The 24,404-nt window shown below is 45.2% G+C and overlaps 1 long non-coding RNA gene across 1 annotated transcript in view; it reads left to right on the forward strand.

The window, feature by feature from the left end:
• Window positions 1–17,531: 17,531 nt before the first annotated feature.
• Window positions 17,532–24,404, forward strand: part of LOC140713957 (uncharacterized) — a 63,903-nt gene continuing 57,030 nt past the window's right edge. Inside the window, exon 1 of the long non-coding RNA XR_012095781.1 lies at window positions 17,532–17,776. This is a non-coding gene — a long non-coding RNA (uncharacterized lncRNA). The remainder of the gene's footprint in view (window positions 17,777–24,404) is intronic.

Below are 24,404 nucleotides of genomic sequence, written 5' to 3' on the forward strand. Positions count from 1 at the left end.
GCATGCTATGTTGGTGCTGGAAGCACAGTGACACTTGCAGACTGCCCCCAGCACGTGCTCCGACTGTATTGGTCGTCGACACAAATGATACGTTTCATTGTATATTTCAAAATTTCGATGTACTACACGTGACAAATAAAGCTAATTTTTAAACCTTTAAACTCGGTGTAAGATGCACATTGGAGTTGCCTGAAACTTGTTGGTCTTCCAGGGTAAGGACATGTCTTCAAGTAAATGTTGCCGGCTGGCACATTCCAGAGTGGAGGAGGATATGCTGAGGGGATACACTGAAGCTCAGTGCGGAAATGACCACGGTCTAGGGTTCAGCCACCATCGAACACACAGGGCTGGTTTCTGTGCCACAACTACTCAAATACTTTGTGGGTGTATTGTTTAAACAGGAAACATGTGTCATTGATACCTTGTAACATAATGTATGGAACTTAAGCTATAATAAAAGTAGAGAAAGACACACACACACACACACACACACACACACACACACACACACACACACACACACACACACACACACACACACACACACACACACACACACACACAGTGTATATTTATTTATATTTTATATATAAAATATCATCATCATCATGTGCCCTGTCCTATCATGTGGGCGGTCATTGTCTTCCATCTATCTTTATTCTATGAATTTTGAATAAGCTCTTCAAAACTTTTGCCTGTCCTTCCACTGATGGAACTCATGAATGTCATACCCGGTCAACAGTGACTTTTTCCCCCATCAATTTTTCCTGTCAAGTTTCTCTTTGCTCAGTGCATATCCTAGAAATTCCATCTGCCATTTTCTGATTGATGATATCAGCTCCCTTCTTATTCCGGCTTTTCACACTTCCTCATTTGTTACTCTGTCCTTCCACGATATGTTCATAGTTTGTCTCAGAAACCACATCTCTGCAGTTTTGAGTATTCCCTCGCTTTGATCTGATATTGTCTAACATTCACTTCCGTATGTTGGTGTGGAATGAAGGAGGCACTGCAGCAGTGAGTTTTGTGCCCGTAGAAATTATGTTACTCTTTAGCATCTTGCTCAAACACTCAAACATGCATGTAGCAATCCCAATCCTTCTTCTAACTTCAACATCAGCCCTACAGTCAGACATTATCGTGCTCCCTAAGTAATTGAACTTCCATGTTTGTTTACTTGTTCTGTCGTCACTTTCAGTTTGCATTTCTGTATTTCTTTCTTTTTTGTGACAATCATACATTTGGTCTGCCTCTCTGCTGATGGTCAATCCTCCTTTTCCACTTTCTTTGGTAACTTTATCTAGTATTCTTGGAGCTTCTCTTTAGAAGCATATTTATATTTATGTTGTTGTTGAATTCCCTTGAGTCATTGTCAGCTTATGGCGACCCAATGCGTAGTCTAGTTGTCCATGGGGTTTTCGTGGCAAGATACAGAAGTAGATTGCCAGGCCTTTCTTCCACGCAGATACTGCTGCTGCCAAAGTTGGGACCTGGCCAGTTCGAACTCTGGACTATCTGCTGTGAAGTTCAGTGCTGCTGCCTCTACACCAGTGGCCAGTCTATAGATTTATAAATATACATTATTTTTTTTCTGAAAATAAAGTTTAGATTCCTTGCTCCAACACTATCTTCCTCTAAAGCAAGAAACTGGCCTCTTCCCAGTGGCGATAATCAAGGACATGACCACATTTGCTGTAAACAGACCAGTGAATGTGGAACTTGAGACTTAGGGCTTGCATTATATTGATTATCTTTTCTCTGATTTCCAACATTGTTAACAGATTAAGAAGGCAGAAATGTTTTGGGAGGTTGTTTTGTTACAAATTGGTCATCATGTTACCCACATTACAACAATAACTGTATTTCAAAAGTACTGCATTAGCTGTAATACGCCTTGGGCTGCCCTGAGGCCATGGAACATACTTTATCATTGCACAGTCTCTTTTTATCACTTCTGAGCCACTGTAGCATAGACAGCAGTTACCTTCTACTGCTTCTTCCAATCAGATGTGTCTACACTCTGTCTATACTTGCTGCCTAGGAAAAGCAGCCAGCATCATCAAAAAACCCTCACAACCCCTCCCACTGGGCAGAAGGTATAGAAGTTTGAAGATGTACACCACCAGCCTGAAGGACAGATTCTTGAGCCTTGTGGTTATAAGATTTTTGCAAATGAACTCTTTTCCTCATCATGGCCCTTGGACCTGATTGTCTACCTGTACTGTACTTTCTCTGGAACCGTAACACTTCAGTCTGCATTGTCCTTGCCTTCCTCCTATACCATCTCAAAGCACTGATACTTTGAAATGACCTGTATGGATGACTTGCAGATAAAGTTTCTCGCTGTATCTCAGTGCCTACGACAATAATAAACCGATACCAATATCTGTGTGAGTCTGGATAATGAGTGTCTGTAGTTTAATCAACAGCAGCAAAAGGCAACTCTCGACTGTGTGCGACTGCATATTCTACTGCAGCCTGGCTGAATAGTTGGCAGCATAAAACTCAAATTACTACCTCAAATTAGAGGAATTCCTATGAACGGAGGTCACAAAACTGAATTTTAAAAAGTTACATGATATCTTTTGTTTATCCAGATTTTAAAAATTCAAGTTATTGATTTTGGCTAATAAGCAGTGAGGTTATCATCGTTAAATTGTGGTCTCTATGCAATTCCTTCAGCCACGTGGTCTACCAGAACTAATCTGAAATTCCCCTACAGCCCTAGGGCTATTACTCTCATTATATTGAAATGATTTGTCAGGGGACATACTCCGAACTTGCAGCTGCCTAAGAAGAGATCAAATCCGAAAATGAGAAGTAAAGTTAGTTCAACATCCGATTACAAATTAGAGTTTAGTTAAAGGGGATGCATTAAAGTCCAATATTTACAACACGTTGGGAGAGTAAATACTTTAGATGAAATGATTAGAATAGAATGTACAAACCCGGACTAGAATAGAGGGTGGGAATCAGCACTAAAATGATAGTGAAGGTTTTTCCTGGCCATAAGGCACTTCAATTTCTCACTGGCGTCATCCCCATATATCATATCAGTGTCAGTCTCAGAGGTTCACTGCAGCAATGTACAATAACCTAGGGCAAAATCACTTGCCCTGTCTCCTGCCCTTACAGCAGCTGTTAAAGTGGCGGCCCTCAAGTATAGCTGCCTCTCAAAACCATAAGACCATAGGAGCAGAATTAGACCATTCAGCCCATCAAATCTGTTTCACTATTCCATCATGGCTGATTTATTTCTCCTAGTGCTGGGCTTGAAATGTAATTCCAGTACCAGGAGTAGTGGGCTGGAGACTACATTGGAGCTTCTGCACCTTCAGCAGATGTTGTTGGTGGCAACGGATGCATCTTTGACCTCAAAAAGGAAGAAGCATGCCTTGGAGACACCTGATCACCTCCTCTGGTGGGATAGGCCATTCCTATTTGGACCTGTTTTGGTGGGGGGAGAGGTATTGTCATTCTTTCATGGGGACCTAGTTCACTGGGCGAGGTGTCAGGTCAGGTGTATGCTGATGTCAGCACTGCATGTGTGTGTCGAAAACTTAGTTTCTCACTGCCCTTCCATTCCAATCTGTGACCATTTTTGTGTTTCTAATTAATCTTATGTAAAATTATCCTAAGGAATATCATCAATTATCAACTTAACTAAACCAACCACAGATACAGTGGCCACCTGGGCAACTCAGAGATTGAATCACAATCATCTTGATTTGGAAATACCTCCTTTCCTACATTACTTCAACAAGTGATGCACCACCTGACAGCCACAGGCACAGAGATTGAGTTTGGATGTTTTACACGGCATAAATGCCAAACAGCAAGCAGGAGGGATCTTGACACAGAGACTTGACTTAGAGAAACGGAGTCTCATAGGTAAACCTTGAAACTGGAGTTAAACTTAGAACAAATAGTTCTAAGCAGTCGGAAAACATAGTTTACTCACAGGAAAAAAAGCCCAACAAACTGGTGACTAGTGGTTGTGACATAGAGGTTCTTCTATTGAGTTTTTGATGGAATCCAGGTGTGCCATCATTAAAGAGAATTGGAAGCAATTAGGGAAATTAATGATCAGGACCATGGCATAATCAAAGAAAATTAGGATCAAGATAGGAAATTAATGATCAGGACCATGACACATTGAATGTAAAACAGTGCAGCACAGTACAGACAATTTGGCCCATGATGTTGTATCAACCTTTTAACCTATTGCAAGATCCAGCTACCTCTTCCCTCCTACATAGCTTCCATTTTTCTACCATCTATATGCCTATCTAAATGCCTCTACCACCAGCCCTGGCAGAGAATTCCATGCACCTACCACTCTGTGTAAAAAACTTACCTCTGATATACCTCTCTATACTTTCCCACCTTAACATTATGACTCCTCATATTAGTTATTTCCATCCTGGGAAAAAGTCTCTGGCTGTTCACGCAATCAGATTATCCTGTACATCTTTATCGTCACCTTTCGTCTTCCTTCGCTCCAAAGAGAAAAGCCCAAGTTTGCTCAACTTACCCTCACAAGACATGCTCTCTAATCCAGGCAGCATCCTTTTAAATCTCCTCTGTACCCTCTCTGAAGCTTCCACACCCTTCGTGTAATGAAGTGACCAGAACTGAACACAGTATTCCAAGTGTGGCCAAACCAGGGTTTTATAGAGCTGCAACATTACTCTTGAACTTCATTCCCCCTACTAATAAAAGCCAACACAGCATAAGCCTTCTTAACAGCCCCATCAAATTGTGCTGCAACTATGAAGGACCTATGGACGTGGACCCCAAGATCCACACTACTAAGAATCCCACCATTAACCATGCATTTTGCCTTCAAATATACACTATTAAGAACCCTGCCATTTACTGTGTATTCTGCCTTTAAATTTGACATTCAAGAAGAACAAAGGTGAATGACTTTTGCTCCAGCCTTCAATGACAGAATATCCCTGTAAATCCTCTCCACATGCAGCACTCCCTGAATAGTTAAGTCATGCTCCAGTCCTCACAGAGCTGCCTTGGTGTTGTGTCGACAACAGCAGTGTGATCACACTGCCTACTTACAATACTGGGCATGTGGCCACTCTGTGTTAGCTTTCCCTTTGGTGCCACAGGGAAGTATAAGCACGAGGCCTTAATCCACACAGCACATGAGGAACAAAGGCCAATGGTAATGGATAAGAGACAGGATGAACTGTGTTGCTAATTTGTGGTAAGTGGGTGATCAATGAAGTATTTGTGCAACAGTTGTTTGGATATTAATCTGTGTTTCACAGTGCTGAGAGGCAGTGCTTGGTGGTGCTGGGGCAGATCTTTTTTTAGCTACTGAGTGCAATGCCATCAAGAATGATTGGTAGTTTGTAGTGTCTGTTTCGGTTTGGGCCATATAACCTCTTCCTTATAGTTTCATGTCCCTCTCTACAGTGACCCTGGAATGGAGGTTCTGGGCAAGCCAACTTCCTCTTCTTGGGGAATTCAGGGATTTTCTTTGTTTCATCATTTCATAAATTGATTTCATCAGTTGAGCGGACAACGACATTGAGGTTTCATTGTAACTGATCAACTTCTTCACTCTGGAACTAAGGTTGCCCCTACTTCAGTTGTGAAGCTGCAGCACAGAGACAGTGAGCTGCTGCAGTTGCTAAGCTCCATATAATTGTTGATTGAGTCACTGAAGTGGGTGGACAGAAAATAGTAGGGGCAAGAGCAAAAGTATAACATTGCAAAACAAAGATCCTCTATCTTTGGTCCTCTACAAAGGTAAGAGGGTAATCAGGGAGCAAACAGGATTACTGAAGGATGAAGGAGGGAATCTGGGCTTGGAGTAACAGGATGTGAGTGAGGTGCCAAGTGAGTATTCACTAAGGAGGACATGAGGATAGTGAGTTTCATGTGAGGCTTGCTAGTGTGCCGGAGCATTTTGATCAAAAACAAGGTGCTGCTGGGTATTTTGAAGAGGATCAAGGACCTAATGGGATATATCCCAAATTATTGAAGGAGGAAGGAGAAGACATTGCAGGCACATTGATGAAGATCTTTGTACCCTCACTGGTAACAGGCATGTACTTGGGACAGTGGTTGACGGGCACCAGGGCACATCCACACAGTGGTGGGCCTGCATATCACATCTCTGGGATCCACTGCTGCTCCGAGATCTCCTGTAGTTTAGCCTGGGGCCATAAGATACCCAGTTTCCGTGTGTGGCCCTGAGGAGGCACTGCAGGGTGGTGTTGGAGAGGCTCTGTACTAGCAGGAGGAGGCTAAAGGCCAATTCATTCTTGTGTGTACGGGCTACGCCACAGCCTATGCCGTAACCCTGGTTTTTACTTCTGCGTTGCTCTACGCCATAGGGAGCATGCGTTGGTGTGTGCGAGAACGTTAGTTGGCAGTGGGGTTTCTATGCCACTGTGTTGAGTTTCTTCGTGAGAGACATGGACAAGGAAATGCATTTCAAACATTTTCGCATGTTGGCAGGTAGATTTGATGATTTGGTTCATCTGTTTTGCATCGGTGTACAGACATGGCGGAGAAGAAGCAACCGGGAATGCGATGCTACCAAGTGGACCAATCACAGTTGTTGCGGTATGCATCGCCGCAATGCGCGAGTTACTTTTCTGGAGAGGTGCACATCACCCTACAGTGTAGGTACGGCGTAGGGTACACATTACCTATGGCATCGTGCGATACACAAGTATAAATCAGCCTTTACACACTCGGCTCTTTTCACCCTCTGTTGTGAGGGCTAGCCAGCGGCAATAGCTGTAAGCAGAGAGCACTATGCGGCATACAGCATGCAACATGCACTAACTACAAGCACTATTACATTACTGCACTAGACGCTTCACACACACCCTGTGAGCAAATACTCCCACCCACACACCAGTTCCACAATGGGATGACTGCCAGGTGACCATAGGAGGACGAGAGTCTGAGCCCTTCCTTCTACGCATAGAGGTGAGGCAGGGGTGTGTGCTAGCGCCAGTGCTCTTTAACATCTCCCTCTTGTGTGTTACCAAGCTTCTCCACAACGAGATTGAGGATAGCAGCGGTGTGGCAGTGGGCGTCAGATTAACATCAGGAGGCTCCACGCAACCACCAAACTCCGTAGAGAGCGGGTCCTGGAGCTGCAGTATGCAGACGACTGTGCTCTTGTGGCCCATACTCTGGAGGATCTTCAGACTGTCCTTGCTGTGGCAGTGAGAGCATACAGCAGGATGGGGCTGACTGTCAATACCACCAAGACAGAAGTGGTTTGCCAATGGAGTACCAGTGTCCCACCCACTCTACCTGCCTTCACTGTTGGTGATGAAAAGCTGTCAGTAGTGTCATCTTTCAAAAATCTGGGGAGCATTCTCTCTGAGGATAGCGGCATTGACAACGACATCCAGAGCCGCATTAAACAGGCATCAGCTGCCTTTGGGAGACTTCAGCGTAGAGTCTTTCAGAACAGGAGCCTTCATTCCTCCACAAACATCGCTGTATACTGATGCGCTATCAATAACTCTAGGAGACTGGAAGTAGAGTACAAAATGATAGGCTTTTATTAACAGCGAAAAGGGGCACGACCATGTCGAAGACTGAGGGAGGAGCAGTGCCCCAATCACCTTTATACAGGGGTTTGTGGGAGGAGCCACAGGAGCAGTCAGCAGAGGGGCATGTCCAGACGGGTATACATAGTTTACCACATTCACCCCTCATTTTTTTTTTAATAAAGAGAGTCCCCACGGGGTGAAGTTCCTGACAAGTATATTTACAGGTCAAGTCTATCAGGCGGTCGAGTCCGTCGTTGCGATCTATGTAGCACCGGTGACGGTGGTTGTGCTGACTCCGGCCTGACTCGAGGTGCCAGCCCGATAGGCATCAGTAACCCTTCATGTGTGTGCATGTGCATGGTACCCAATACGGGAGTGTCGTGAGGTGTCCGTGTAGGCCTTGGAGTGCGCAGGGTCTCATGGGTATATACATCAGTGTGTACGGGGTTCATAGTCACCGCAGAGTGTTCAGAGTAGGGTCCTGGTGTTCCTGCGGGCGCCAGGTCGTGGATGGAGACCGTGCCCTCCCGCCCATCGGGTAAGACCACGTAGGCATACTGGGGGTTCGCATGAAGTAGGTGAAACCTCTCGACCATCGGGGAGTATTTATTGCTCCTCACATGTTTCCGGAGCAGCACTGGCCCTGAGGACATCAGCCAAGCTGGTAGGGTGGTCCCAGTGGTCGATTTCCTGGGAAAAGAAAAGAGTTGCTCATGAGGGGTGGCATTGGTGGACGTGCATAACAGGGAGCGGATGGAGTGGAGTGCCTCGGGGAGGACCTCCTGCCATCGAGAGACCGGCAACCCTTTTGACTTAAGGGCCAGAAGTGTGGCCTTCCACACTGTGGCATTCTCCCTCTCCACCTGTCCATTTCCCCGGGGATTATAGCTCGTGGTCCTACTAGTAGCAATGCCCCTAGCCGGCAGGTACTGGCGCAGCTCGTCACTCATAAACGAGGACCCTCTATCACTGTGGATATAGCAGGGATATCCGAACAGAGTGAAGAGCTGGCGCAGGGCTTTTATGACGGACGTGGTAGTGGTTTTTGAGACAGAGGATGGCAAAGGGGAACTGCGAGTACTCGTCGATAATGTTGAGAAAGTAGACATTGCGGTCGGTGGAGGGAAGGGGGCCCTTAAAGTCGACACTCAGTCGCTCAAAGGAGCGGGTGGCCTTGATAAGTTGCGCCTTTTCAGGATGGTAGAAGTGCGGTTTGCACTCAGCGCAGACTTGGCAGTCCCTGGTCATCGTCCTGATTTCCTCAAGGGAGTAAGGCAGTTTCCGGGCTTTCACGACATGGTAAAGTTGGGTGACCCCCAGGTGGCAAAGATGTGCATGGAGGGCGTATAGCCGGTCGAGCTACGTGCTGGCACATGTTCCCCGGGATAGGGCATCAGGGGGATCATTGAGCCTTCCAGGCCGGTACAGGATGTCATAGTTGTAGGTGGAGAGTTCGATTCTCCACCTCAAAATTTTATCATTTTTGATTTTGCCCCGCTGTTGGTTGCTAAACATGAACGCAACTGAGCGCTGGTCGGTCAGCAAGGTGAACCTTTTGCCGGCGAGATAGTGCCTCCAGTGCCTAATAGCTTCCACTATGGCCTGGGCTTCTTTCTCCACCACGGAGTGCCGAATTTCGGGGCCTTGAAGGGTATGGGAGAAGAATGCTACTGGCCTTCCTGCCTGATTGAAGGTAGCAGCCAATGTGAAGTTGGAGGCGTCACTCTCTACTTGGAAGGGGACGGTCTCGTCTACCGCATGCATCGCTGCTTTGGCAATGTCCCCTTTAATGCGGCTGAAGGCCGCGCAGGCCTCGGCTGAAAGGGGAAATGTGATAGACTTGACCAGGGGGCAGGCCTTGTCTGCGTAGTGAGGGACCCATTGGGCGTAATAGGAAAAGAAGCCCAGGCACCTTTTGAGGGATCTGAGGGTGGTGGGAAGAGGGAGTTCCAACAGGGGGCGCATACGGTCGGGATCAGGGTCAATGACCCCATTCTCCACGACATACCCAAGGATAGCAAGTTGGGTGATTCCAAACACGCACTTTTCCCTGTTATAGGTAAGGTTAAGAGCTTTGGCCACTTGGAAAAATTGTTGGAGGTTGGTGTCGTGATCTTGCCAGTTGTGACCGCAAATGATGATGTTATCCAGATATGGGAACGTGGCCTTCAGTTGGCACTGGTCCACCATCCAGTCCATTTCCCTCTGGAAGACAGAAACACCATTCGTGACACCGAAGGGGACGCGCAGGAAGTGATAGAGCCTGCCGCCCGCCTCGAAGGCAGTGTAGGGGCGGTCCTCCGGGCGGATGGGGAGCTGATGGTAAGCGGATTTCAGGTCTATGGTCGAGTACACTTTGTACTGAGCTTTCTGAGTGACCATATCCGCGATGCGGGGTAGGGGGTACGCATCAAGCTGCGTGAACCTATTGATGGTCTGGCTATAGTCCACGACCATCCTATTTTTCTCCCCATTCCGAACAACAACTACCTGGGCCCTCCAAGGGCTTGTGCTCGGCTCAGTGATCCCCTCCCTGAGCACCTGCTGCACCTCCGACTGAATGAAGGCCCTGTCCCCCGCGCTGTACCTCCTGCTTTTAGTTGCCACAGGTTGACAGTCGGGGGTCAGGTTGGCGAACAGTGGTGGGGGAGGGATCTTGAGGGTGGAGAGGCTGCAAGTGGTGTCAGTAGCGCAGCTGTCGGCATGGTGCTGGGTGGGATGTGTGGTTCGGTGTGTGTGTGTGCTCAGTAGTGGGGTATGTGACAAATTCCCACAGATCTGAGGATTTCTGACAGTGATTGGTGGGTGGGGCCCGTCATACTCCATTGTCACACTTTTCAGGTGGCTCTGGAAGTCGAGACCCAATAGCACAGGTGCACATAGTTGAGGCATGACCAGTAAGATAAAGTCCCGATATACTTTGCCCTGCACCACTAGTGTCACTACCCAACCCCCCCGGATGTCTGTTGTATGCGACCCAGAAGCCGTGGCGACCCTCTGACTTACCGGCCGTGTCATGAGTCCACAGCGTTGCACTGTGTCCGAGTGAATAAAACTCTCAGTGCTGCCCGTGTCAAACAGGCAGCTAGTCCTGTGCCCCTCCACCAGGATGTCCATCATTGACCTTGCGAACTGGTGTGGAGCGCTTTGGTTGAGGGTCACGGAGGCCAGAGTTGAATCGCCGTCTTGGTCCTGCGCGGTGGGGTGCCTGGTAAGCACCTGTTGGTTGTAGGTGGGTCAAGATGGCGGTGACCAAGATGATGACCCCCGTGCCTCGCACGCGGCGCTGTTCGACCCTGCTCCCAGTTTAGACTTACAGGCCTTGGCAAAGTGGCCCTTCTTTCTGCAGCTGGAGCAGGTCGCTTCTCGGGCCGGGCAGCGTTTTCGGGTGTGTTTCTCGAGTCCGCAGAAGTAACACTTCACTGACTCGCGACTGGCAGCAGCCGTGGTCGATTCCCCGGCGGGTTGCGGGGTCTGCAGCGTCCACGAGGCCGGCGGGAGATCGCGCACCTAGAGAGCATCAGAGTTGTGCAAAGCGGCCTCCAGAGTGTCGGCCAGCTCAATCACCGAACGTAAGGCAAGATCGGTGTGATCCTCATGACGAAGGCGTCTCGTACCAAGAGCTCCGCATGCTGTTCCGCTGTCAGCCCCCTGCAGTCGCAGGCCCGCATGAGTGTCTGTAGGGCCCGGACAAACTCAACGCTTGACTCTCCTGCCCACTGCTGCCGTGTCGCTAAGCGATGTCCTGCGTAGACGGTGTTCACCGGCCGCAGGTATTGTTGTTTGAGGGCGTCCATCGCACCCTGGTAGCTCGGTTGGTCCCTGATCAGTGAGTAGACCCTTGGTCTGACCCTGGAGAGGAGAACTCTATGCATCGTGGCAGGCTTGGTCACTTGAATTTCCTCGAGGTATGATTCGAAGCAGGCTAGCCAGAGTTCGAAAGCGTTGCCGGCTTCCTGGGATTGAGGGTCATAAAATGGATTCCATGTTTTAAAATTGCTGTTAATAAAATTGATGAGCTATCAATAACTCTAGGAGACTGGAAGTAGAGTACAAAATGATAGACTTTTATTAACAGCGAAAATGGGCACGACCATATTGAAGACTGTGGGAGGTGCAGTGCCCCAATCACCTTTATCCAGGGGTCTGTGGGAGGAGCCACAGGAGCAGTCAGCAGAGGGGCATGTCCAGACAGGTATACATAGTTTACCGCATATACTAAGCGGTCTGTGTCACCACCCTCCTTTATGGCTGTGAAGCTTGGGTAACCTACAGCCATCACATCAAGTCCTTGGAGTGCTTCCACATAAGCTGCCTAGGAATTACTTGGCGTGAGCGGGTGCCTCACACCGAAATACTTGTAAAGACCAACTGCAGAAGTATTGAGGCCATGATCACCCAGCGTCAGCTGCAGTGGCTGGGGTACGTGATAAGGATGCCCCCATGTCGGCTACCCCACAGAGTGTTATACGGCCAGCTACATCATGGTTGACGCTCAGCTGGAGGGCCGAGGAAGCGCTATAAGGATCAGATGAAGAATGCTTTAAGGAAGTGCAAGATCAGACCCGAGGACCTGGAGGATGTTGCTGCTGACCGTAACACTTGGCGACATATTCAGATTCAGTTTATTGTCATTTAGAAACCACAAATGCAATGCAGTTAAAAAATGAGACAATGTTCCTCCAGAATGATATCGCAAAAGCAAATGACAAAACAGACTACACCAGAAAATCCACATAACATTTGGCAATCCCCAATCCAGATTCCGGAGAGGCTGCTGCGTATTAATATCGCGCTACCGTCTTAGCACGTTCCCTGGAAAGGAACTCCAAATCCACCAGACAAACAAGACCAAAAACTAAAGCTACAAGACCTGCACAAAACCACATAGTTACAACAGTGCAAACAATAGCATAATTGATAAAAACAGACCACGGGCACAGTAAAAGTAGTCCAAAGATGTTAAAGGTCTACAAGTTCAAAAGAAATTGCTGTGTAGGGATGGGGTTCATACTCTGGAGATGGAAAGAACAACCAGAAGACAGCAGAAGAGAGCCAGGAGAAATGCAGCCATGGTTGCCATCACTACCACCACTACCACATATACATGTCCCACCTGCAATAGAGCTTGTGGGTCCAGGATAGGACTGTATAGTGTTATGATACCAGCCCCCTCCTTTGTGAGAATTGCAACAGCCCTAGTGAAAGGGGGGTCAATGACCCGAGAGAGAGAGAGCAAGAGAGAGAGAGAGACAGGCTGAATGGACACAGGAAATGGAAAGACAGCGACGTGCTGGATACCGCATTCCACTGGGACAAAAGCTGGTGACTGTGGCATTGTTCTCAGGAGACACCTGGGAACTGCAGACGTGCCAACTCGCAGGGACATTGTAAAGCCCTCGGGCAAAGTGGGCTGGTTGAGAGAGATTGCATCACCTGCAACCTGATTGACACCTGAGATCCCGTGAGGCAGTATAAAGAAGGGTCTGAAAGAGGACGACCCTCAGACGCACCAAGGAGACACCAAGAAGAACGATAACGCTTCCCGTGGGAACGGGAAGCCATTTTGAAGTAAGCCACGTGCGTTAAATTCCGAATGCGGGGTTTGTGGCTGGAACCAACGGAAGATCGCTTTTAACTAACAACGGGGAAGATCGCTCCCCTGATTCCATGGATGTTTTGGGCAAGTTTTTCCGTTTATCTCTCTCTCTCTCCAACACGTGAAACCAAAAGGGAAAAGCCTGCAGACTTCAGAGTGACTCTTTATATTTCCAATTGGACTCAGTATTATACCCTAGACAACGAAAGAGCTTATTTCTGAGTGATTATTAATGTACCTGCGTTTTAGATTGAGTATTGACGCATGTTATCTGAATGTTTGTATTAACCTTAATTTTTGTGCCCCTTTATTAATAAAACTTTTGAAAATAGTACCATTGGACTTCAACTGACATATCTATCTTTGCTGGTAAGTGAAACCAGTTACAGGTTTCATAACAATAGTCATCAAAGATCTCATCATTAAAGGAGTGGATGTCGTCATCGGATTCTGAGGGACAACCCAAGAAGAGATGTGCAAGAACATGAGTGTTTGTGAGAGGGCATGTATAAAAGTGTGCATGAGTGGGTGTGTGTGAGGAAAAAATGGTTAAGGATGTGTGTGTTTATGCGTGTCTGTGCATGTACTGTATGTGTCTACATCTGATTGTGTGTGTTTGTGTATTAATATATGCCTGTGTGTTTGTTTGCGCTTGAGTGGTTGAGCGTATTCATGTATGCCTGTGTGTGTGAGTGTGTTCAGCTGTGTTTGTGCATGTACGTGTCTCTCTGTAAGAGTGTGTTTGCATGTGAGTATATTAAGTTTTGTGTATGTGTGAGAGTGTACGAGTGGTTTTGTGTGTGTTTGTGTTTGTGTGCACATATCTGTGTTTGAGCCTGTGGGTTTGTGACCACGTGCTCACATGTAAGAGTGTGTTTGACTTTATGACTTTATGCATGTACTTGCATATGTGTAAGTCCATAAAACCATTAGACATAGGAGCAGAATTAGGCCATTCGGGCTATCGAGCCTGCTCCACCATTTCATCATGGCTGATGCATTTCCCTCTCAATCTCATTCTCCTGCCTGACTAATCAAGAATCTATCAACCTCTGCCTTAAATATACCAAAGCCACCTGTGGCAAAAAAATTCCACACATTCACCATCCTCTGGCGAAAGAAGTTCCTCTTCATCTCAGTTCTAAACAGACGTTCCTCTATTCTGAGTCTGTGCCCTCTGGTCCTTGACTTCCCCACCATAGAAAACATCCTCTCCATATCCTCTCTATATAGGCTTTTCAACATTTGATAGGTTTCAATGAGATCCCATCTCATTCTTCTAAATTCCAGTGAGTAAGGAACTGAGCCATTATTCACTCTTCATATGATAAGCCTTTCATTGCCAGAATCATTCTCGTGAACCTCCTCTGAACCCTCTTCAATGTCAGCACATCCTTTGTTAAACAAGGGGCCCAAAGCTGCACACAATACTTCATGTGAGGCCTCACCAGTGTCTTATAAAACCTCAGCATTACATCTTTGCTTTTATATTCTAGTTCTCTTAATACAAACACTAACATTGCATTTGCCTTGCTCGCCACTGCCTGAATCTGCAAATTAACCTTTAAGGAATCCTGCATGAAGAATCCCAAGTCACTTTGCACCTCTGATTTTTTGAATTTTCTCCCCATTTGGAAAATAGTTTATGCTTTTATTTCTTCTACCAAGTGCATGACCATACATTTCCTGACACTGTAATCCATTTGCCACTTCTTTGCCCATTCTCCTGCTCTGTCCAAGTCATATGTAGCTTCCCTGTTTCCTAAACACTACCTGCTCCTCCATCATCAGGCAAAAATCAGGTTCCAAAACAGGCAAAATCCAGAAACACGGAGTGCAGCAAAATCAGTGGCAGCAGTCGCGATGGCAGGCTAGAACGATTCAGGTCAGAGCTGGGACGAACTGGCAGAGAATGTGAGTCAAGGCAGGGTTTAAATGGACCGGGTAATGAGTGAAAACGGAAACAGGTGGGTACCAGTGAGGAGATGTGGGTAATTGGCGAAAGTCCAATAAGGAAAGGGGCTGGGTCAAAACCCACATGGCCAGGTGAAAGAAGGCAGAAATTAAGGGCTTTTGTGGTCCAGAGGCCCTTCGACCCAGTGTTCAGGCCGGATCCTTAACACCCTTCCCCTTTGTACATACCTTCCCCAGAGAGATCCCAGTGATCCAGAAATTTGAAACCCTGCCCCCTGCACCAGTTTCTCAGGCATGCATTCACCTGCCAATTCATCCTATGTTTACCCTCATTGGCACGTGGCATGAACAGCAATCTGGAGATTACTACCCTAGGGGTCCTACTTTTCAGCTTTCTACCTAGTTCCCTAAAGTCTCTCTTCAGGACCTCCTCCTTTTTCCTGCCTATGTCATTGGTGCCAATATGTACCAAGACTTGCTTACCCTCCCGCTTTAGAATGTCGCGGACCCGTTCTGATACATCCCTGACCCTGGCACCATATCATCTGGATCTGTCTATATTACGTCCATAGAATCTCATGTCTGCTCCGCTAACTATAGAATTCCCTATAATCATTGCAATCTTCTTCTCCCTCCTTCCCTTCATTGCCACAGCACCAGACCCAGTCGCTGTGCTCTCCCTGCCTATCCTGGAGGGCCGTTCCCCTCAACAGTATCCAGAATGGAATACTGTACTTATTATTGAGGGGTCGGCCACAGGGTACTCTGTACTGGATGGCCATTTCCCTTCCCCCTCCTGGTGGTCAGACCTCACTTGGAGTACTGTGCTCAGTTTTTGTCACCTCACTACAGGAAGGATGTGGAAACCATAGAAATGGTGCAGAGGAGATTTACAAGAATGTTGCCTGGAATGTGGAGCAAGCCTTATGAGAATAGGTTGAGTGAACTCAGCCTTTTCTACTTGGAGCGACGGAGGATGAGAGGTGACCTGATAGAGGTGTATAAGATGATGCGAGGCATTGATTGCATGGATAGTCAGAGGCTTTTCCCCAGGTCTGAAATGACTAGCATGAGAGGGCACAGTTTTAAGGTGCTTGGAAGTAGGTACAAACGAAATGTCAGGGTTAAGTTTTTACGCAGAGAGTGGTGAGTGTGTGGAATGGGCTGCCGGCAACAGTGGTGGAGGCTGATACAATAAGGTCTTTTAAGAGACTTTTGGACAGGTATATGGAGATTAGTAAAATAGAAGGCTAGGGTAACCCTAGGTAATTTCAAACTTAAGGACATGTTCAGCACAGTTTTGTGGGCTGAGGGGCCTGTATTGTGCTGTAGGTTTTCTATGTTTCTATGTTCCTATTTTCCTGCTTCCTCCAATTTAGAGGTGACTACCTCCCTGTAACTCCTATTTATCATCTCCTCAGTTTCCCTCCGTTTCTCCAAAGGTCACTGAGTGGCAGCTCCTGCTCCAGTTGCTTGGCTCTTTCTCTGAGGAGCTGCAGCTTGGTGCACCTGGTGCAGGTGTATTTATCCAGGAGGTGGAAGATCTCCCACAATTCCCACATTTCACATAAAGGATACAAAACAGCCCCTGGAGCCATCCTCACTGCTCTAACTATGCACTAACAGATGAAGAATGAATAATGAAGAAGAAGAAATTTACCAGACCTGCACCATCCAACCTTATTCTCTTCAAAGCCTTCTGAAACAAACTCTCACTGGTCCACTCACACAATGGCCACTCTGCCTTATTTTTATTTGCCCTTGCTAATGAATCTGTGGAATTTGTTGCCACGAATGGCTGTGCAGGCCATGTCATTGGTTATAATTAAGGCAGAGGTAGATAGGTTCTTGATTAGCCAGGGCATCAAAGGGTATGGGGTAAAAGCAGGGTAGTAGGGATGACTGGAAGAATTGGATCATCCCACGATAGAATGGCGGAGCAGACTCGTTGGGTTGAATGGCCTACTTCTGCTTCTATATCTTATGGTCTTATAATTATGGCTGTATCGTTGAGAAAAACTGAAAATCTGAAAAAGGTCTTTTTTGTTAGTAACTTACTCCCCAACCTGTGAGAGGCCTTCTGCGCCGATTCGACTGCGCATGTGTGTTTATGTGTGAAGGTGCTGCATTTGGGTCTGTGTATGACTGTGTTTGTGTGTGAATCCGTGCACGATTGGATGTGCTGAATGAATGTTTGTGTTTAATTGTATATGTTTGTGTGTCGGTGTACAGGTGAATGTGTGTGAATGTGTTTGTGTGTGTGTGTGTGTGTTTATGAAAGAAGGAGGTTGAGTGTATGAACACACCGGTGTGTTTGTGTGTGTGAGTGAGTCTTTCAGCTTGTGCGTCTGTGTGAGTACATAGCTGGATTCAATGGGCTGGAAATAGATATCCCACAGGAGAACCCTTTTGGAAGTATTGCAACTGTTGCTCCAGCCTTCAATGACAGAATATCCCTGTAAATCCTCTCCACATGCAGCACTCCCTGAATGGTTAAGTCATGCTCCAGTCCTCACAGAGCTGCCTTGGTGTTGTGTCGACAACAGCAGTGTGATCACACTGCCTACTTACAATACTGGGCATGTGGCCACTCTGTGTTAGCTTTCCCTTTGGTGCCACAGGGAAGTATAAGCACGAGGCCTTAATCCACACAGCACATGAGGAACAAAGGCCAATGGTAATGGATAAGAGACAGGATGAACTGTGTTCTGAAATTGTGGTAAGTGGCTGTTCAAATAAATATTTGTGCAACAGTTGTTGGAATATTAATCTGTGTTTCACAGTGCTGAGAGGCAGTGCTTGGTGGTGCTGGAGGCTTTTGTGCAGGATTTTGTTTTAGCTGCAGATTGAAGTTCTTGTTATTATTTCTAAAATAGTCTTTATTCATAATGCAATGTCATCAAGAATGATTTATTGTTCTCCATGCCTGTTTCAGACTGGGCCATACTCCCATAATTTCATGTCCCTCCCTGCAGTGACCCTGAGCAGGAGATTAAAGGCAAGCCAACTTCTTCTTCTTGGGGGATTCAGGGATTTTCTTTAATTTCAACATTTATTGATTTCATCAGTTGAGCGGAGAATGACATTGAGGTTTCATTGAATTTTATGGCTTTTTAATGTGCAATTAAAATGTAATGTGTAATGCTTCAAGTGAATTAGTTGAAGGATGAAACCAACTCTTTTCATCTAGCAAAAAGCACTATGGGGAAAATCAAAACAGAAACTTCAGATGCTGCAAATCTGAAATGAAAGCAGAACAAGCTGAAAACTCAGCAGGTCATGCAGCATCTGTGGGAAGAGAAACAGAGTTAACGTTTTGTGTTGACCTGGAACATTGACTTTTCCATTTTCCACAGATGCAGCCTGACCCACTGACTGTGTCCAGTATTTTAAGTTTTTTTATTTTAAAATGCATACAAGTGCCTTGGTATAGTATTGTTCTTGAGGCATGTTGTGGGCTTTACTTGAATCTGCTCTTCTTCTGTACACCTCCCTCAGTTATATGTCTCCTGCTCCTGGTCACGTAGTAGGCAAGTGGGCCTTCCCTTTACATTCAAGGCTCCAGCATAATGACGTTCAAAGTGGAGTCAAATATATATATATACATGTGTACAAAGAAAACAGGCACATACCATTAGAGACACAATGTTCACAAGGTAAACATCAATTAAACATTAATTACACAAACTTTTCCCAGAAGAATCACATTTGGAGCTTAAAAAAGATCCCATTTACTGTAGTGCAAAGTGGTCAAATTGGTCATAGAACATAGAAATTTACAGCACATTACAGGCTTTTTGGCCCACAATGTTGTGTCAACCATATAACAGACAGACAGACATACTTTATTGATCCCGAGGGAAATTGGGTTTTGTTACATCTGCACCAACCAAGAATAGTGAAGAAATATAGCAATATAAAACCATCAATAATTAAATAATAATAAGTTAATCATACCCAGTGGAAATAAGTCCAGGACCAGCCTATTGGCTCAGGGTGTCTGACACTCCGAGGGAGGAGTTGTAAAGTTTGATGGCCACAGGTAGGAATGACTTCCTATGACGCTCAGTGTTGCATCTCGGTGGAATGAGTCTCTGGCCGAATGTACTCCTGTGCCTAACCAGAACATTATGGAGTGGATGGGAGTCATTGTCCAAGATGGCACGCGACTTGGACAGCATCCTCTTTTCAGACACCACCGTCAGAGAGTCCAGTTCCACCCCCACAACATCACTGGCCTTGCGAATGAGTTTGTTGATTCTGTTGGTGTCTGCTACCCTCAGCCTGCTGCCCCAGCACACAACAGCAAACATGATAGCACTGGTCACCACAGCCGCGTAGAACATCCTCAGCATCGTCCGGCAGATGTTAAAGGACCTCAGTCTCCACAGGAAATAGAGACGGCTCTGACCCTTCTTGTAGACAGCCTCAGTGATCTTTGACCAGACCAGTTTATTGTCCATTCGTATCCCCAGGTATCTGTAATCCTCCACCATGTCCACACTGACCTCTTGGATGGAAACGGGCGTCACTGGTGCCTTAGCCCTCCTCAGCTCCACCACCAGCTCCTAACCTACTCTAGAGACTGCCTAGAACTTCCCTAGCGCATAGCCCACTATTTTTCTAAGCTCCATGTACTGATCTAAGAGGCTCTTAAAAGACCCTATTGTATCTGCTTTGATGATTGCTGCCAGCAGTGCATTCCATGCACCCACCACTTTCTGTGTGAAAAACTTACCCCTGACATCCCCTCGGTACCTGTTTCCAACACCTTAAAACTATGCCATTTCAGCCCTCGGAAAAAGCCTCTGGCTATCCAAACGATCAATGCCCCTCATCATTTTATACAGCTCTATCAGATCACTTCTCATCCTCTGTCGCTCCAAGGAGAAAGGGCCAAGTACACTCATAGTACTGCTGTACTGTTGAAGTGATGAAGGTCATGCAGGAACGAATGGCTGAGGGAAACAGCTGTCCTTGAACCTGGCAGTGTGAGATTTGAGGCCTCAGTACCTCCTGCCCAATGATAGTTGCATGGCCTGGATGTCGTCTTTTTCAGGCAGGATTTCTTGTACTTACTACCCTGAGTTGGGAGGGATGTGTCTGTGATATTTTCCACAGAGTCCACTGCTCTTTGCAGTTTCTTACATTTCTACACATTCATTTTGCTGTGCCAGACCATGATGCAATCAGGATACTTTCAACAATACATCTGTAAATTTTTTTAGTGTGTTTTGTGATATATCAAACCTCCAAATCCTTCTAAGAAAGTAAAGACTCTGGTGCCCCTTCCTTGTGATCGTATGTGCTGGGCCCAGGACAGGAAATTACACCTTCCTTCTGCCCTTCTCCCATGCCTTGCAACCATTTTGTTGTGTGCAATCAAAGATGAGGAATTGGCATTTATTGCAGGGTATGAGAAATCTATGATCTTCTTTTCAGGTCCTCATGGCCTCTGATCATTAACATATCAAAAACTCAGGACTCCATTTTAATAAGCCATTTACAAGCCTGGCCCCAAGTGGCTCTAGTCACTCATACAGGAACAGACAAAAATAACACCTGTGCAGCCTACTTCAATGCTTTTTAAAGTCTAACAATTTAAGTCATGTATTACTCTGCTCTCTCCCTCCCCCCACCAGCTCTAGCTTTGTCCATCCACATCCACTGACCTGCCTGACTCATTCACTACCCCTAGTCAGCCACCCACCAACCTACTCCCCTCCAATGATGTATCTACCCAATTCATTTCAGGCCAAAGCCTACCTGCCTAATCCGTCTCAATCAAATAACTGCCTGATTCACCTTCATCCAATGAATTCCTCTGTGATTCACCTCCATCCAATAACCAGCTTTCCCAATCCATCCCCATCCAATGACGTACCTGCCTGATCAATTTCCAGCCAATGAACAGCCTTCCTGACCCAACTGCACCCAATGACCTGCTGTACTTGCCATCTACCATCTTTCTGGCTTTTTGGGAATTTCCAGCAGTTTCTGATTTCATTTTGGATTTCAGCACCTGTGGGTCTTTCTTGTATGCTTTTATTTACTGAAGGAACGAATTTCTTTCTGCATAAGCCAGAGTGTGTACTGTCACAGTGAGTTGTTGAAGTGGGCATTTAAAAAGTGGCTAAATGATTAATGTAGATTAACATAACTGGAGAATATACCAACCCTATATGAATATTGCATACACACTGTTCAGTTCTAACTGCCTTTTTCTTAAAGGGATTTAGATACAGTTACATTAAATAGTGCTGCTGCCTCACCACTGATTAGGGAGTTTTCTGGAGTTATGTGTATATAGCAGATATTAATTCAAACAAGAACCAGGCTTTAACTCTTATGGTAAATGTAAGTAAGTTCAATAAACTTGGAATTTTCAAGGAAACTTAATTTTTTTGTAAATTGCAAGCAGTAAATTACAAACACAGGTTGCTGCACAGACTAAGAAATCACATGTGCGCCAACCTACTCTCCTGAGAGGTTTTCTACTTCATTTCTTGATCTAGGTTCTGCAGGAATAATTTCAGACTTTAGCTTCAATACATTGGTCTTAATTCCAACAGATTATGTTAGAGTATGGTTAATAGAGATGGAATTTTGTAGTAACCAAGCTGTAGAAACTGAAAATAATGATTTCGTGTTGGTCTAGATGCATTCACAGCATAACATTAGGATCAGGGGTATAAGGTCTGGAGGGTATCTGAGAAAGTTATTGGATCAGAGGATCTGTCTTGGGACCACCATGTACAGTTAGTGCCATCGCAAAATAAGCACAGCAGCACCTCTACTTTTTTTTTAGAACTTTGTGCAGATACAGCATGTCTTCTAAAAACTTTGACAAACTTCTATAGATGCCCAGCTGAGAGAATCCGGACTGGTTGCATCTCGGCCTGATATAGGAACACTAAAGTCCAAGAATAGAAAGCCCAATTCATTACAGGCAAAGCCCTCCCACAAAAAACCAGCATCTATCAAGGACCCCACCAGTCAGGCTGTTGCCATTGAGAGAAGGTACGGGAGCCTTGGGTCCCATGGCACCAGATTCAGGGACAGTTATTACCTTTCACCCTTCAGACTCCTGAAACAGCATGGATAATTACTCCCATAGAACATAAAAATAGAAACCTACAGGGCCTGTAATGTGCTATAGATTTCTGTTCTATGTACACTCACCTCAACTCTGAAATAATTCCACAACCTATAGATTCTTTTTAAAGGACCTTACAGCTCATGTTCTCAATTATTTTGCTTTATTTATTTATTCCTCTATTTGCCTATATCTATCCACCTATCTCTTTATTTATTTATTGATTTATTCACTTGTATTTTTCCCTCAGCTCAAGCTGGTAAAATCTGAGGTATGGGCATTGCCAAACACACTCATTTCTCAATTGTTATGGTGCGTAGACCTAATTGTTTAATGCTCTTGTGTAGTGACTTTGGGATGATACCAGTGTAGATATTACTATTCAGCCAAAGTATACTCTGTTCATGTTCCAAAGTCCAATTTCCTCTTTTAATTTAGCATATTTCTGGGTGTTTTTCCTTTATTGATTTCTGTATGCTGTGTGCATTTAGACTGGTTATATCTATTAAGTGACTTGCTCTTGCTTGTTAATGCTATAATATTTTATCTGGACAGTTATAATGGATTGTCCTAACTGTAACAACGGATTGGTCATAATATAATTTGTAAGGTTCTGACTTTAAAATTGGATTAGGCTTGTATTTATAGTAAGGTATGGTGTATTTTAAGAGTTTTTATTTTAAAGCAAGATTTTGGTGAATGATGCTTGCCACTTAATTGTGCCCGTGTAAGTAATCAGATTGAGTTAACCCTGTAATGCGTTAAATTCTTTCTGGTTTTTAATTGACGTTTTCTGCATTTATCATTTTGAATTTATTGGCCTTTTATTATGTATTTTGATAATTTTTTTAAATTAACCACCTGGTCCTGTATTGCCACAAAGAAGCCCTCTGTTTCTGTGAAGAGGTCTCCAATTTTGAGCCAGACATTTGTTGCTTTCCTGTCGACATCGAGTCTGCTCAGATCATGGGGATACTTTTCCGTTTGTTCACGTTTTCTTCTATTTCTGGATTGCTTTTTCATTTAAGTTATCCAGTCCAAAGTTCATGTTTATATCTTTCAGAAATAGTTCTACTATTTGAATTAATTGCTTTAGTTTTACTGATGAAAGAATGTATAATTTCAAATCATCCATGTATTGAAGGTATATTAAGGTATAATACATTTGCTATTTCTGATTTGTTGCCCAATTTTTGTCTGGTTCAGTGAATTGGAGAGCATGTTTAAAGCTAAACAAAACCATAGAGAGTCACCCTGGAAAATGCCTCCATTTATTTTGGTACTGATGGTTATTACTCTTTGGTTGTTAAGAGATAGGGTGATTATAGTACCCCAATGCTTCATCAGATGTTGAAGGAATTGCACAAGTATTGGGTGTAGTTTATATTATATTAAGAACTTCTATTAGACATGAGTATGGAACAGAATCTAAAGCTTTTTAGTAGTCAATATAGCAACATGAAAGATCTCTGCTTTTCCACTGGGCTTGTAGAATCTATTATCTGTTGTTCTTTACATCCTTTCATTCCTTTACAGCATTCTTTCTGCTCTTCTGTAAGGATATTGTGGTTATCTCAGTGAGTGGTGATTAGTTGTGAGATGCATGATGTTATGAGCGGTGATTGATATATTTGTGGCCTAAGGTTGAAGGAGTCAGTTTTAGAAAACCTAGCACATTTATTTTTCAACATCGTCCCTTCCTACATTTACACATTTAGTCCAGCGGTCGTGGAGCATACGGATCTTGGACCTCCAGAAAGTGTCCACAGCAGGGGTGATTGATAAGTTCGTGGCCTAAGGTAGAAGGATCCTTTTTTTGTCTTTTACTGTACCTAGTATAGTAAATGGCCATTGTGAGTTCTTCATGCCGGATGTTGGTGTCCTGGGAGACTCAGAGTCTCCCAAGGAACTACATCTGCATGAAGTGCATCCAGCTGTAGCTCCTTAAGGACTGTTAGGGATCTGAAGCAGCAGCTGGATGACCTTTGGCTTGTACGGGAGAGTGAACAGATAATTGATCAGAGTTGCATGTAAGTAGTCACCTCTAAGTTGCAGGAGGCGAGTAACTGAGTGACTTTCAGGAGAAATGGAAATGCGAATAGGCATTTAGCGCATTCCCCTCAATAATAAGTATAGTTTTTGATGTTGTGGGGGATGACCTCCCCTACAGAGGTTTTGAGCACTGAGCATGTGTTCATGGTGCAAAAAGGAAAGAGGGAGAAGAGGGGAGCGGTAGTGATAGGGGACTCGA

Source organism: Hemitrygon akajei, chromosome 20, assembly GCF_048418815.1.
Source record: "Hemitrygon akajei chromosome 20, sHemAka1.3, whole genome shotgun sequence".
Taxonomy (NCBI): domain Eukaryota; kingdom Metazoa; phylum Chordata; class Chondrichthyes; order Myliobatiformes; family Dasyatidae; genus Hemitrygon; species Hemitrygon akajei.